Source organism: Palaemon carinicauda, chromosome 6 (assembly GCF_036898095.1).
Source record: "Palaemon carinicauda isolate YSFRI2023 chromosome 6, ASM3689809v2, whole genome shotgun sequence".
Taxonomy (NCBI): domain Eukaryota; kingdom Metazoa; phylum Arthropoda; class Malacostraca; order Decapoda; family Palaemonidae; genus Palaemon; species Palaemon carinicauda.
In genome coordinates, this window is record NC_090730.1 from 166,370,609 (window position 1) to 166,388,108 (window position 17,500).

Sequence of the window (17,500 nt, forward strand, 5' to 3'; positions counted from 1 at the left end):
GGCATATAGTATATTCACTAAATTGCTTGTAATAAAAAATGGCTTATAACTGTATAGGCCTATGTAAAATCATTCATGTTTGAAAGGGCAAAAGCTGGATTAGTTAGCAATCAATTTGCTTCTTATTCGATAATGTTGGGAAATGAAAGAAAGAAATATGTGGTCTAGGCCTATATTTTATTCTTAAAACTTTATTTCCCTTTAGAGGCGTTGATGTATTTAAAGGGTAAGGTTTTCCTGTCTCCCACGGTGTTTGTAAGTAAGGTAGCCTCGCCTCCTGTTTCTTGATTCCATAAAACCTATTATTATTATTATTATTATTATTATTATTATTATTATTATTAATTGCTAAGCTACAACCCTGGTTGGAAAAGCAGGATGCTATAAGCTATACTGTTATACAACTGGTTGGTAGGTCTAGGGCAATATAAGGACCTTGCAAACGTCAACTGCTTGCACCCCACGTAGGTGTTTGTAGGGCTACACACACACACACACACACACATATCATTGTAAGAGTCATTAGGGCCCTGTTCAGTAAAGGTGGTTGAGTTTTTTTATTTCCATGTCCCTGATCATCTCCTCCTATGCCTACTGACGCAAAGGGTCTCGGTTAGATTTCGCCAGTCGTCTCATCTTGAGCTTTGAAATCAATACTTTTCCATTCATATCTACTTCACGCTTCATAATCCTCAGCCATGTAGGCCTGGGTTGACTGAATTTCCACACCGAATGTCTTTTGAAAAGAAAAAACAAAAATAATCATTCTGTGAAGGGGATAAGAAAGGATCTTACAATCTGCATGTTCAGACTGGGGTGGAGGCAAGGTAGGCCTATAGCCCTTATTTGAAACTTATCTTTGAAGAATGACTTTGTATGAAAAATTGATTCCGTTAAATCAAGGTTTTTGACACCACGAAAATGGCGTCCTGTGTTAAAAGAAATACGAATGTCGTTAGGTTTTTGAAAAATCACGTTTTTGTGAAATTTGAAAGAAATGGCCGTTATAAACCTTACCTTTAAAATAGCTTGAAACATTTCTTGCTCTGAAGTTGCGCAGAACTTTTATTCCATTTCTCAGTGTGACGAATCCAAGTGGAATGTATGATTAAAATCTAAGAATTCAAGCGCAACATCATACGTATAGTGTATAATTTTTCATATTTCTTTCGTTATTAAATACATAAAAAGACTTATGAAGCTCATGAGCAATAAGGGTTTTTTGGGGGGTATTTTAAAGATATTCATGGTTAAATATCAGTTTTTAACTATAGACATTATTTTAATTCATTTTAATGTTGTTACTGGTGTTAAAATAATTTATTTTTCCTTGTTTCCTTTCCTCACTGGGCTATTTTCTCTGTTGGAGCCTCTGGGCGTATAGCATCCTGCTTTTCCAACTAGGGTTGTAGTTTAGCAAGTAATAATAATAGTAATAATAATAATAATAATAATATAAATTCAATAATCTCTAAAAAACCTCATATACAGTTAGAAATATGAGCCTTGATGTAATTTGTATTAAAAAAATTCAGCACTAAAACAAACTCCTAAAACTGAGTATTGAATTTATGAATAAATCAGCGGGAAGCCTGCTATTAAAAATTCCAACAATTCATAATGGAAGGAAGAGATGGTATATGCCAAGAAGGGAAAGGAACTGGGCACTCCAAGAGTTGTTCGAAATCCCTCCATAGAGCAGAGGAGGATTACCTTGGGACTAGACACGAACAGGACCGGTCGGCGAGGTTAAGCCACACATCTGGTGATTATTCCTCTCTCTCTCTCTCTCTCTCTCTCTCTCTCTCTCTCTCTCTCTTCTGAACGGAACCCTTTTCCCTTGCCTGGTTTTTTCTTTCGTTCACTAGTGATTTTTTTGTCCTCACATCAATATTCGCCCGTGTCTTGCAGAAGGCAAGGCAGTCTAAAACGAACGAACACCTCTCTCTCTCTCTCTCTCTCTCTCTCTCTCTCTCTCTCTCTCTCTCTCTCTCTCTGAACGGAACTCTTTTCCTTTGCCTAGTTTTTTCTTTCGTTCATTAGTGATTTTTCTGTCAATATTCGCCCGTGTCTTGCACAAGGCAAGACTCTAAAACGAACGAAGATCTCTCTCTCTCTCTCTCTCTCTCTCTCTCTCTCTCTCTACTGACCGGAACCCTTTTCCCTTGCATACTTTTTTCTTTCGTTCACTGGTGATTTTCTAGTCCTCACAACAATATTCGCCCGTGTCTTGCACAAGGCAAGACAATCTAAAACGAACGAACATCTCTCTCTCTCTCTCTCTCTCTCTCTCTCTCTCTCTCTCTCCTCTCTCTCTCCTGACCGGAACCCTTTTACCTTGCATACTTTTTTCTTTCGTTCACTGGTAATTTTCTAGTCCTCACAATATTCACCCATGTCTTGCACAAGGCAAGACAATGTAAAATGAACGAACATCTCTCTCTCTCTCTCTCTCTCTCTCTCTCTCTCTCTCTCTCTCTCTCTTTTATTTTTGCTTGGTAAGGCTGACTACATCTGAAATGTCATATGTTACTCGCAGAATACTTAGGTGTTTAACTATATCACTGAGCCCGTTTTATTGGTTTTTACATCGAGAAAAAAATCAAAGATTAATAAATGCAGCATTAGCTATGATAACACTAATAATTACATCCATGGAGGTAATGGGATGTTAGGTACATTAATGTATAGTAACGGTAGTTTCTCACGCTACGCAAGAATGATAATAATAGCATTAAAATATGAAGGATTTTATGACCTTTTAAGAGTAAGGTACTGAATGATATATTAGTGAAAGTTGCCAATATGTCTTCTCATTGCACTTGTTTAGTACTGTTTTAACATACAATAATAATAATAATAATGATAATAATAATAATAATAATAATAATAAAGATGATAATGATAATGAGTAGAAGAAGAAGAAGGAGAAGAAGAAACAACCGTCTGAGATTCAGGAAGTAAAAGACAACAATGGGCCGTAAAGGGCTGTGTATTCCTGTGTTTATAGCAATGATTACTGAAGAATTAAAATGACAATAGGAATCTCTCTCTCTCTCTCTCTCTCTCTCTCTCTCTCTCTCTCTCTCTCCCAAGAAGGCGATTTGCATGGAAAGTCACCTCTGATTTATAGCTGTCAAACAGCTCATGCTAACCCATTTCTTTAATTCCCTATTATCACTCCAAAATCAAATCAGTGTTCTCTAGTCTTGTGTAGTGCCATAACCACTGTCTTGGATTAGAGTTCTCATGGTTGAGGGTACGCTCGAGCACTCTGTTCTATCTTATTTCTCTCTTTTTTTTTCAATAGCTTATGTATAAGAGATCTAATTTAACGTTACTGTTCTTAAAATATCTTATTTTAATTATTTGTTACTTTACTTATAGCTTATTTATTTCCTTATTTCCTTTTCTCACTGGGCTATTTTTCCCTGTTGGAGCCCTTGGGCTTACAGCATCTTGCTTTTCCAACTAAGGTTATAGCTTGGCTAGTAATAATAATAATAATAATAATAATAATAATAATAATAATAATAATAATAATAATGATAATAATAATTACAATCCCCCTTAATTTTGCTGTGAATTCTTCAAGTTACGAAAATCCCTTATCAGCGATGTAGAGCTTTCCAAGACAGATAAGGTTTGACGTCATTATGCGGATAAGGATAATGCTTAAATCATGTAGGAATTTGGTTTCAAATGGTCGCTCGTACAACGGGTCTAATAGTTTACAGTTCTGATCTTGATCTCTCTTGGGACAGTTGTGAGTATTAGCTTATATTTATTTATTTTACTTATTTATTCTACTTATTTTACTTCCATTCCCTTGTATAGTTTGTGTTTAGATTTTTTTAGCATTTATATGTAAGAATAATTGAAATAAGTGTATGAGTGAAATTAATGAAGAGTTTGTATAACTCAGAAGGAAACAATTGAATTGGTTTGTTTTATTTTACAAAAAAAAAAAAAAAAAAAAAAAAAAGGTATTCCCAAGAGAACGTTTTGTATTTTTTTTTATTATTAACAAGTCTACCCGAGCCGTCATAAGTGATGTCTAATTATTTAGGCCTAGATAGATATGCAAACACGCACACATTCAGATTCAACCATTCCCACCCCCCGCCTCCTATCCTAACTACAAACCACTGGTTCGCCAATTTCTGGGAGAATGTGGTTTCCGAGTTTACCTCTCAGGTACCCCATCTCACCAGGGTATGACTACTCTCTTTCTTCTTTAAGCGTAACAGAAAAGAAATAAATATATTCCCTTTCTGGTGGGGATACCTTAACGTAGTGAAAGGGTTTGTATATCGCTATGATCAACAAGGCTGTATTATTTAGGGCTACCCATTCTAGGTTGGTTTGCTGTGAGTGATCAGACCAAAGTCTCCCATTATCACCAATCCGCAGTGGCCAGCGTGTTGATGAAAATGGCCGAATCCCAGACATGACCAAGACATGATTGAGGCCTTTATCATGTATTAGAAGTGGCTGCATTTGTTGCTGTTGTCGTTGTATATATATATATATATATATATATATATATATATATATATATATATATATATGTACACACATACATATATATATATATATATATATATATATATACATATATACACACACACAATCAGACACTTCCTCTGTATTATATAGGGAAGATAAATCGATGCTTATCCCCGATCTGTAATAACCTTTAAAAAAAAATATATTCATGCCTTCAAAAGTAATCCATCCCTGACCCCAAAACCATAACTAATCATTTCCGTTAATCTTGGCATTCTTATTAATGGCTTCCGGAAGCTCCTTGGCCGTGGAAAGTTCGCTCGTTTGACCATGCTAGGTCACCAGACTTATCATTAGCTTAGGCCACTATCGGGCATTGGTATGCCTTGGGGCATAGACCGGGTGATCAGCATGGACGCCTGGTCAAATGCAGGAAGAATGGAAGTCAAATTATAATTGTAGCGTTGTGTAAAGGTCATTCCTGTATCAAGTTCGGTGGTCTAGTTTTGGTCAGGTGGAGTTGCTTTGCCGTTGCAAGAGAGGTCAAAGGTCATGTAACGGTAATGTAATTTTGTTAGATTGTATTTAGTTCAAGTATAGTTTAGACTTTGCTTATCCAAACTTCAAAACAATAAAGAAGAGAGAGAGAGAGAGAGAGAGAGAGAGAGAGAGAGAGAGAGAGAGAGAGAGAGAGAGAGAGAGAGAGAGAGAGAGAGAGTCTGAATTTGCATTAGAAATGAAACTATAAGAGAGATTACTCGAGTGCCACATGTGGATGAGATCATGATGAGGGGAAGATGGAGAGGGTTTGGGCATGCTGTTCACACTTCCCCAAGAGAGATTAATTCACCAAACGTTCAGCTGGGCTCCATAAGGCACTAGAAGAGTTGAAAGATCAAGGCTTACTTGGGTAAGGACTATGAAGCGCGAAGTAGGAGATAATGAATGGAGAAGTATTGAATTAAAAGCTCAAGATAGAGACGACTGGCGAAATCTAACCGAGGCCCCCTGCGTCAATAGGCGTAGTAGATGATGACGAATTTGCATTATTTTCATGAGTTTACTCATTTCCAAAAGGATATTGAAGCGAAATAAAACCAAAATTGGTTCAATTTTACAATTTTGGTGGGTCTTCCTCAAGGGAGGATCGAATCTAGATGAATATTATTTGAATATTTGGGTTAATGAAATTTAATGATAACTATTTCCCTTATCCTGCAAAAGATAATTGACTTATATGAAAGCAATTACTTCTTAAATATCATAGTTATCCCAATTATTCATTTATATATCCCCCAAAAAATTAATTGTTAAATATTTTTCTTGTAGTTTGTTTATTTCCTTTCCTCACTGGGCTATTTTCCCTGTTGGAGCCCTCGGGCTTATAGCATTCTGCTTTTCCAACTAGGGTTGTAGCTTAGCAATTAATAATAATAGGGATAATAATATCAAAATTTTTGACATTTGTTTTACTAGAAAGTGTCCGCTTGCCCCGGAAGATATTCAAGGAAATAAACAGGTGGTATTTCTTCCCATTCTCATGAGCAGTGAGTGACCTTTTGCTGAGACCTTATCAAAGGTCATAGCAGGGTTGACAAGCTTGGCTGAATAAGATCCAGTTTTCTTATACGGCCGGATGCATTGACTGATATGTTGAAGGCTGTCTCTAGAAATGTCATTTTTTTATAAGTTCTGTTGGAACGAAGTGGGGAAATGAAAATGAGTTATTACAGGTTATAAGTGTAATGCATACGTCTGTAGGCTTACATTATTATTATTATTATTATTATTATTATTATTATTATTATTATTACTACTACTACTACTACTACTACTACTACTACTACTACTACTACTACTACTAGCGTAAGCAACCCGTCAGAAATGACAGCTAATTAGTTAGTCATATGCATACACACGCAGCCACAGATTCAACCCTTCTCACCCTCTCCCCCTTTGTTAACTACCTTTCGAGGCACCCCCTCTCACCTGGTATGACTACTCCCTCTCCCCCTACCCGAGGGACTGGGAGAGATCGAATACCCATACGTTTGGCAATTTCTCTTTGTAATATAAGAGAGATTATTATTATTATTAGTAGTAGTAGTAATATTATTATTATTATTATTATTATTATTATTATTATTATTATTATTATTATTGTTATTACTGTTATTATTATTATTATTATTATTGTTATTATTATTGTTATTATTATTATTATTACTAAGGGATAATACGAGAATGTAGTTTTGATAGAAGTTTACTTCTAATGTTAAATAGATAGTGATTTAGTTTTAACAAATTCGTTTTAACCTTATGTTTTCCTGACTGAATAGAATGTGGACGCAAATGACACATGGCCATATAATGGTCACTTGAGTGACCTTGCTCTTTCTTAGCATAAATGTCAAGAGAGAGAGAGAGAGAGAGAGAGAGAGAGAGAGAGAGAGAGAGAGAGAGAGAGAGAGAGAGAGAGATAGATTCACTATCATTGCAAAGCAAATTCTTTTCGCATGGATTGAATTAGTACAGCATAGTACACTTAGTACTAATGGAAGTTAGCTTTGAGGTTAAGGGGAATGTTGAGCCAAGAATGTTTAGTTTCCCATGTGTATGGAAGGGAGTTACGCACATACATACATACACACACATTAGGGAGATAGACAAAAATACATTCTGTGTGACTACGTAATGAAGGGATTGCGATGAAAATGTATAGACACACACACATATATATATGTGTGTATATATATATATATATATATATATATATATATATATAAAATTGTATATATTAGTGTACGTGACCTGTCAAAAATGACAGCTAAATATTTACATAGATATTCACACTCACACGCACGCACACACCGATTCAACCCTTCCCACATATTTTATATATATATTTATATTTATATATTTATATATATATTTATATATATATATATATATATATATATATATATATATATATATATATATATATATATATCCAGACACTTCCTCTTTATTATAAAGGGCAATTTGTGTGTGTAGTTAGGAGTAGATACTTTTAATATTATTTCAATCTTTCAATACGATAATTAATCTGTTTTTTTTTTATTTTTTATTATAAATTTATTGTGAAGGGATCTAGATAAGTATTAAATCCTTTAATCTTTATCGTTCGTGAAACCTGAAACCAATTATGATTATCAATCTTGTTTCTTGTACCTTTTACGCCTTGCATCATTGTTACATTTATTTTTTACTCATTTTGATGCCAGTCATTTTTCGGCCATTGACTTTGAGTGGACTCCGTCTCATTTGTTCAGGTTTGTGACTTTAGTTCGAATGACGCAAAATGACAGTGTGTCAATGTATACATTATATCAATCAGTCAACCGGCCATGAAGTGACATGGAAAGGTCAGAGCTGTTCAGAAGTTGATGTCAGTTCGTCATTGTCTGTAATCTGGAGAGATTATGATTTGGCTTCCGTTTTGAAATATAATGTTAATAATAATAATTCCTTTCCTTCCTGGGCTATTTTTCCCTCTTGGGGCCCTTGGGCCTATTGCATCCTGTCTTTCCAACTAGGGTTGTAGCTTAGCTAATAATAATAATAATAATAGTATATATACACATGTAGCCATGACCCTATATATATATATATATATATATATATATATATATATATATATATATATATATATATAGCCAGACACTTATTCTTATTAGGCTATACAAAGGAGGTGAGTCAAATTAGACAAGTTCTAGAATTATTCATGTCTTCCGAGTCTCTTATCTAAATTCGAAAATGTCATACTTATCATTTTAGTCTTTTACACTCACGGATTCACTAAACCAATTTCAACATATTTTTGTATCTTAATCACACTTTTTAATTGTTTTCAATGATAATATATAATTGAAATATCCTCGGAATTATTTCATTTTGCTTATCATATCGCATGTACAGTTGGCTTCATTAATTCAGGTACACTTAGCGTGAAGCATAGGAGACGTTAATGTATCGGAATTGATGGAGCCAACTGTACGTCTTAATAATTGCTTTCAGTGACGTAATATATGATAAGAAGCGATTTAATTCTTTTATAATTATGGGCGAGGCAGGTTTATTTACACAATGCGGATTAACACTATCAAAAGATCTGTTAATATTTAGATTAAACAAAACAAAAAAAGCCAGGTGGATTTCCACATTCCTCATATCTTATCGTTTTTTCATACGAAAGATAAGACCTTGGGTAAATGAGATTAAGAGATATGTTTTATCAGAGAAGGGTTGGTTGATAATTTCATTTTGGGAGCTTTAACTAAACCCAGGGGCTCAGAGGTAACTTGAAGCTCTTGCGAGTAAGTGTCCTAAACTACTTTGTGATTCGTTTATTTCATTTTTTTATAATTTCTATTTATATTTGAACAACAGAAGTTTACATTCCGTAAGTATCCTTAGCGTACATTTGCGACGATGAATATTGAGTGAAAAATTGTGAAATTGAGTTTAAACAATAGTGTGAAGAGCTGATATATAGCTTGGTTGTGTAAAGAGTATTGTGTTTTACAACTGGAGTGTATTAATTTCTTTATTGAGATGTATAGAATTTATCTATAACATCTTTATGGTAATTTTCCACCTTGAAGGTACTCGTTACTGTTATTAATGATGATAAAATGACCTTAAATAGAAATTGAGGCTAATGACTGTACTGTATGTTACAGGAATTGAGGCTCATGACAGTATGCTATTGTCTATTGATCGTTAAATATAATTATATATATATATATATATATATATATATATATATATATATATATATATATATATATATATATATATGCACATGTATGTATGTATGTATATTGTATATATAAATGTTTAAGGATTATTGATATTGATAGTTCTATCAATAATCAAAGATTTTTTATCTATATACGGATTTCCCAAAAGAGTTACGCACATTTTATTTGATTCGTGGAAAGTAACCTTTCATGAAGACCGATTTAAGAGCTGTTGCATCGGGACAATCAACTCATTGTAATTTCAATTAACTTTAGTTGTAGAAAAGTACAATGAATTACATTCTCTCTTCTTATCATTACAAATACCGTAGTTAATCTCCTAATAGTTCTAAATTTTTTTTTTTATCTTTTATTATAGAAATACAATTAAATTCTATTAATTTAAATAATTTTCGTGATTATTCTATTATATCCATATGGATGTGAACTTATACAGTATTATACAAAATAAATAAAAGTCAATATAAATCAAAATATATAGGTTATAACATATAGATTAATGGGCTCTGGATTATTTCAACCATAGAAATACAATTACATTTTATTTATTTACATTTATAGTAATTATTCAATTACAACAACATGGATGTGAACTTATACAGTATCATACAAAATGAATGAAAGTCAATATAAATAGAAATATATAGGTTATAACATATAGATTAATGGGATCTGGATTACCTTCGAAAACATGAATTCGTTTCCTGGATCCGGGGAAGAGACAGATGGAAAAGGCTGAAGAAAAATGGAAAAGAAAAACGCTATAACTTCCGGGCACGCAGTCAGTTCTCGTCCTTGGCCAAACAGTTACACGAGAGAGAGAGAGAGAGAGAGAGAGAGAGAGAGAGAGAGAGAGAGAGAGAGAGAGAGAGAGAGTCCTTGGCCAGTTTTTGTTATATATATTTATATATGATTTTCTTCGCTTGAAAGTGTTCTTAATATGTGTAGTTCATATGTTTTTTCTATTTTTTTTTCTTTAGTTTTGTAGCAACATTGAATCTGGCAGTATTAGGATTTTTTTTTTTTTTTGCTGGTTCTTGACGTCACCATGAAATGAACTCGGTACTTTTTATTTTATTTTTATTTTTACTCCTAAAAAGCGAAATCATCTATGAATAATGATTATTTCTTATTACTTTACATCACTAATACATTTCAACCATATCGAATAACGTTATTTGTTAATTTTTAACAATATAAATGAAGGAGAATTGAAGCGTCTGGCTTCATTTGGTAACTGTTCACAGCAGTGTCTTCGACCACCTGAGAATGTGTCGTTCTAGTTGGTATTTCCTTGGGCCGTCTAGTTAACTCTACTTTATTAAGAAAAATATAATCATTATTTTCTTATTTAATTGGGATGCAATCGTCATAATATTAAATTACATTGCAACCCAAGCGAAATGGTATTTATCTTATTCTCATCTAAAACGATCCGCGCTGGCGTTGGTAACACTGTCTTGCACACTCCCTGGAAGTTGAAAGTTCAATGGCAGAAGTGATGTGACTATCCAGTGTTCTTGTTTTTTATTTTTTATTCTTTTTTATTGGGGGTAGCTGCTAAATTGGCGGTGTTTAGACATTTCCTTTATGTATGGAACTCAAGACAATAAATGGTAAACATTCCTTTCTGAAAAACCTGATAATAATAATAATAGTAATAATAATAATAGTAATAATGATATTGTTAGATCTTTCATTAATTTGAGGGGTTTAGATTTGCAGAGCGTTATCTTGCCAAACCTTTATTTTTACGAGAGAGAGAGAGAGAGAGAGAGAGAGAGAGAGAGAGAGAGAGAGAGAGAGAGAGAGAGAGAGAGAGAGAGAGAGAGAGAGAGAGAGAGAGAGAATTCTTACGATCTAGAATTTAGCCCATGCCACCATAGGTAAAAGAAAAAGTTATTTTGAGAGAGAAAATAATTTGTTACGATCAAGTATTTAGCCCCCATCACCTCATAAATAAGAGAAAGAGTTATTTTGTGATAATAGATAACGAATACATCCTTATCGGCGGTAGAGACCGTTGCCGTACGGCGCAGGACCCTGAGAGACATACCAAGGTGCTCATACCCGTTAGAGAGGAAATCCAGAGTTTAAGACGTCATTTCAAAATGCTTCGTATGGATCATGAACGATATTTTCGTTCTGTATTTTACATACTGTTCGATAAGACTTCAAATGTTGAAGATATTGATATTAGAGCAATTTTTGATACCTTGAGTTCTTCTAAAGCGCGATTGTGATTAGATAAAGTTGAATATTGAACGAAATGGGGAAAATGGTTGGGTTGGTGCAAAGGGAATGATGTAAGGGTTGCGCTTTGGTCCATGATGCAGTCATTATTTTAAAATGGGGGTTTTAGATAACAGTTAATTTTATAAATAATTACTGTAAACATTACGTGTATTGTTTTAATTCTGGGATTTGATGTAATTTGATGATCAATTCATCTAAGATATCAACGTTATGGACATAACTTACAAGTGCGTTGGTTGATGTTTAAGAAATAGCATTGTCTGTTTCCCCTTTTATCCATTGGGTGAGTTTGCAGAATGTTGCGAAGCTTAACATATTTGCTTTGAAGAGTTTCCTTTGATCTTATAGTTTCTTACTTTACTTTAAGGGCTGCGTTTCTGGTCTTATACTGCAGAGGAATTCTACTCTCTACAGGAGATTTCTACACTATTAAAAGTTGCATTAAAAAGCGGTAAATGTCTGGCAACATTAATTCCAGGATTTTTTACCGTTTTAAAATCCGATATATTGACGTAAATAAGTGATATTACGGTCACCAACCCGCAAAAGATAATAACAACGTAAGGTAAAATTACGGTTGCCTGTATTTTACTGAAATACGGCTTAGAAGAGTATATTTTTACGGAGAATTTCCGATTAAAATTGCGGTTTTTTCTAACAGTGTATGCTATATTGCCAGAGTGAGGGAGCTAAACTATCCCGTAATAATAACAACGTAAGGTAAAATTACGGTCGCCTGTATTTTACTGAAATACGGCTTAGAAGAGTATATTTTTACGGAGAATTACCGATTAAAATTACGGGTTTTTTCTAACAGTGTATGCTACATTGCCAGAGTGAGGGAGCTAAACTATATTGGGATAGTATAAATGAATATAAAGGTATTTTCCAAGTTTGGCTTGTAATGTACCCTCCAGCCTTTAGTGTCATCCTGTTTGGCGTTATCAGAGGTTTTGAATAAGCAGGCGACTGTTGTGGCGGTGTTGTTTGCTTGCCGGATTCCTCGGGTATTAATTTTGCTTTTAAGGAGGTCTGTCAACTTGTTTGTTTGCAATTTCTGACGGGAGTGGCGTATTTGCCTGGGATAGTGGCATAGACTCTGTACCATGGTCATCCACTATCTTGGGGTAGAGTTCTCTTGCTTGAGGGTACACTTGGGCGCACTGTTCTATGTTATTTCTCTTCCCCTTTTTTTAAGTTTTTATAGCTTATATATGAAAGGTTTATTTGAATGCCGTTACTATTCTTAAAATATTTTTTAGTGTTAATTACTTCACTTGTAATTTATTTATTTCCTTATTTTCTTTCCTCACTGAGCTATTTTCCCTGTTGGAACCATTTGGCTTATAGCATCTTTCTTTTCCAACTAAGGTTGTACCTCACCAAATAATAATAATAATAATAATAATAATAATAATAATATACAGATTGTGTTTGGGTACAGTTAAGTGTTTGCTACCGTCAAAAAAAAAAAAAAAAGTTTGTGATGAATGGGAATATACCGCACATAATTGCTGTGGTTGAAAGAGATATCTTTTTTCCTGTGCCTCCTGGATGTCGCTGTGTTCGTTTTACTATTTTCACTTATAAGACTTCCTTCACAGTATTATCGTTTAAAAAGATACGGTTAAATTTTTTATCGTGTTGGTGCACCTTATGAGCTCAATAGATTCTTAAACCCTAACAAAAAAAAAAAAAAATATTATTTCTTTAAGAGGAATCCCTCTAGGAATTAGATAATGGATAATTCTAAAAGATAATTTTACATTATTATTATTATTGTTATTATTATTATTATTATTGCTGTTGTTATATTTATTATTATTATTATTATTATTATTATTATTATTATTATTATTATTATTGTTGTTGTTATATTTATTATTATCATTATCATTATTATTGTTATTATTATTATTATTATTATTATTATTATTATTATTATTATTATTATTAGATCAGCTACAACCCGAGATGGAAAAGCAGGATGGTCTAAGCCCAAGGGTTCCAACAGGGAAAAATAGTCCATTGAGGAATGAAACAAGGAAATAAATAAACTACAAGAGAAATAATAAACAAACAAAATAACATATTCTAAGAACAATAACAACATTAAAGTACATCTTTCCTATATAAACTATAAATAGAGACTTATATCACTGTTCAACATAAAAACATTCGCTGCAAGTTTGATCTTTTGAAGCAGAGGAATGAGAAGGCAAATATGCCAAGCCTTATTCACTAATGATTTGCACCCAAGGCTGGCTGGCTGTCTCTCCCTCTGTTACCAAGAAGTTGGGACGGGAAAGAAACGGGGGAGGAAGAGGAAAGAAGAGATGACAGATGTGTGAGTGACGGACTTTCATTTTACCGTCCTACATAATAGACGAGGGAAGAGTTTAAGAACCATGGGAAGTTCTTGGCAATTGACCTCATTTTTAAGGTATCGTTTATAGTAAACAAAAGTGTGATTGGCTGATTTATGTAGCCAATTAACGTTGCAAAGAGAGAGAGAGAGAGAGAGAGAGAGAGAGAGAGAGAGAGAGAGAGAGAGAGAGAGAGAGATCTGGAAATCATGATTTAGGGACATTACAATCGGAAATTTACCATTTTCCTTTTCTAGAGCGCTGTTATAAAAAAAACACATTTTATGATGTGTACAAATCCCTTCTCATTTTCAATGTTTTTTTTTTTTTCTAGCCAAATGCATTAACGACTTAAGTTTTCGATTATTTTTTCTTTTTCTAAATAACCCACCGTTAAAATTACTGTTGAATTAATACTAGCGTTATACGTATTACAATTAAACATACATACGAAAGCAAAGTGAAATTTTCAAAACAAAGATATACAGTATTCCTTTCGCTACCATGCTCATACCCAAGGCACTCCAAGCTCATAAAGACAAGCCAAACGCAGACATGCATTGATAAATGCGCATTGTTTTAAATTTACTTATTCCTCCGCTCTCTTACGTCTAACGAAAGTGATTGGATGACCTTACATCTAAGGGCTGACTTGTGGCTGCTTGTGCATGACTCGAATGCACGGTGAAGGAGATTTGTAATTCAACCACATCGTAAAGGTTTAGAGTAGATTTTACGGATTGAAAGATGTAAAACATTGTGCGGACGCGCCAGTTAAGTAATAAATGACTCTGAGAAACAGGGGTGAATGCATGAGTTTATATACAATCCGTTCCAAGCAAGAACGGCACAAAAATTCCAACACAATGATTGAAGAACATACAGGCTTAGATAGGTTATCAGTGCGAGGGGAGAGCGATAAGGATAATATATATATATATATATATATATATATATATATAATATATATATATATATATATATATATATATATATATATAACAGAAATACCGTTCCATTGTACGAGCGTGTGTGATACACGTGCGGTACAACATTCATGTGTGTGCTTGTGTTACTGCTATGTTTTAAATGGAAAGGAATGTATGCGGTACTGTAATTCAGCTTTGAGAATAAAGATATCTTTATTCCAAGATATATATATATATATATATATATATATATATATATATATATATATATATATATATATATATATATATATATATATATATATATATATATATATATATATATATACACCATTGGTATCTATATATGTAGAATACGCTTCGTGAATATATTTTTTTATGGTAATTTTACAAAATTTTTGTTAAGAGAGGAAACTTCATTGTTCACAATTTAACAATTATGTTTTATAGCACGAGTAATTACTTGTATATATGTGTAAATCGTATAGAAATGGAATTATCACAGTTGAAGCTATTGTATTTATAGCATTAATTACCGACGACCTTCAAAGTTTGTAAGTACCTTGAATAAACCTATTTCAAGATAACGACAACAAATGCAACCGTGTCTAGTCCACTGGAGGACAAAGGCCTGTCTTGGGGTAGAGTTCTCTTGCTTGAGGGTGCTCTCGGGCACACTATTCTATCTTATTTCCCTTCCTCTTGTTTTGTTAAAGTTTACATAGTTTATATAGGAAATATTTAGTTTAATGCTGTCACTTTTCTTAAAATATTTTATTTTTCCTTATTTCCTTTCCTCACTGGGCTGTTTTCCCTGTTGGGGTCCCTGGGTTTGTAGCATCCTGCTTTTCCAACTAAGGTTGTAGCTTAATAATAGTAATAATATGTCAATCATGCGTGGGGTTTGTCCCGTTTTTATCACCACGCTGTTCAGTGCGGATTGGTGATCGCTTGCAACAAAGTAACCTATTATGGATCGCCCTGATTAGCACAGCTTTGCTGATCATGGCGATACGCAAAATCTTTTCACCACATGAAGGTATCCCCTCTCAGAAAGAGAATCCAAGATGGTTTCTCGGTAAATCTTCGCCAACTACTGTAACACGACGGATTATTTCTAAGGATGGCTCCTTACCGTTCACAACAGATACAAATTACGAACGAAGTTTGGAGTTCCACTCATGTTTAGAAGTTGCACAACGGTGCAGGAAATTTATTTGCAACGCGAAAGACGCTATTTGCATATTGGCCTATTTTTATGTCAATGATAAAAAATAATCTAGGATTTCTAAAGCCCATAATTTACGTAAACCAACAGGAGCATGTTCCTCGCAAATCGGAAAAGAGAAATTTCTTGATATCGGAATCCATTAGCGGCTTCGAAACAATGCAACAAGTCGACATACTTTTTACAGCGATTCCAACTGTTGGACTTTCATCAGATGGTGTTGGTCAATTTCATTTTTCTCAACAATTAGGTTGGGGTGTTGGTCTCGCTGCTGCTTCTTCCCAATGATTATAGAAGAGAGCTCATTCAATGATCGTTTCCTGATCCTTATTTATTTATCATGTACTTATTACTTCTGCCAACGAAGTTGGAAGGAGGTTGTGTTTTACCCTCTGTTTGTGTGTGTATGTGTTTTTTTTTTGTGAACAGTTTCCTGGTCACAATTTTAATCGTTTTTATTATGTACTTATTACCTCCGCCAACGAAGTTGGAACGAGGTTGTGTTTTACCCCCTGTGTATGTGTGTTTCTTTGTTTGTTTGTGAACATTTTCCTGGTCACAATTTTAATCGTTTTTATCATGTACTTATTACCTCCGCCAACGAAGTTGGAAGGAGGTTATGTTTTACCGCCTGTTTGTGTGTGTGTGTTTGTTTGTGAACAGCTTCCTGGTCACAATTTTAATCGTTTTTATCATGTACTTATTACTTCCGTCAACGAAGCTGGAAGGAGGTTGTGTTTTACCCCCTGTTTGTGTGTTTGTTTGTTTGGTAACAGCTTCCTGGCCGCAATTTTAAACGTAGAGTAATTAAACTTGCAGGGATTAACTGTTATGTAAAAAGCTGGAAATGATTACATTTTGGAAGGTCAGGGTAATGGTCAAGAAAAAGGTCGAGAAATAAGCTGCTGCGGAGGAGGTCTGCGCTCTACTGAGTGACCATCTAGTTTATTATTATTATTATTATTATTATTATTATTATTATTATTATTATTATTACTAGAAAAGCTATAACACCAATGGGAAACGCAGGATGCTATAAGCCCAAAGGCTTCAACAGGGGAAAATAGGTCAGTGAGGAAAAGAAATAAGGAAATAAATGAACTATGTTTTTCCTTTGAAAATATAGGAAGTTTGATCTTATCTTAAAACGTCCTATACGACAGAGTCAATTATCTGTATTGACTCTGCTATACGATAGACGATAAACCCTTCATGTCGTTTATTATTATCACGTTGACATTATATTCCATCTTTCTTAATGTTCTCTCTCTCTCTCTCTCTCTCTCTCTCTCTCTCTCTCTCTCTCTCTCTCTCTCTCTCTCTCTCTCTCTCTCTCTCGTCAGTGCAAAATAATTTCTTTTCCATCTGGGTTGATCTCCTTACTTAACGACGGGCGTGTTTATTAGA

General features: G+C 33.9%; 1 protein-coding gene across 8 annotated transcripts in view; it reads left to right on the forward strand.

Annotated features, from left to right (window-relative positions):
• The window catches only part of LOC137642796 (chitin synthase chs-2-like), a 124,519-nt gene that overhangs the window by 4,224 nt on the left and 102,795 nt on the right, over positions 1-17,500 (forward strand). Inside the window, exon 1 of one of the 8 annotated variants that reach the window (XM_068375656.1) lies at positions 3,745-3,766. The exons of 5 other annotated variants lie outside the window; for them this stretch is intronic. The gene's annotated coding sequence lies outside the window, so the exon portion shown is untranslated. Of the gene's footprint in view, positions 1-3,744; positions 3,767-8,803; positions 8,954-17,500 lie in introns of those variants that run through there. 2 more of the 8 variants (XM_068375654.1, XM_068375655.1) reach the window with 2 other exon arrangements.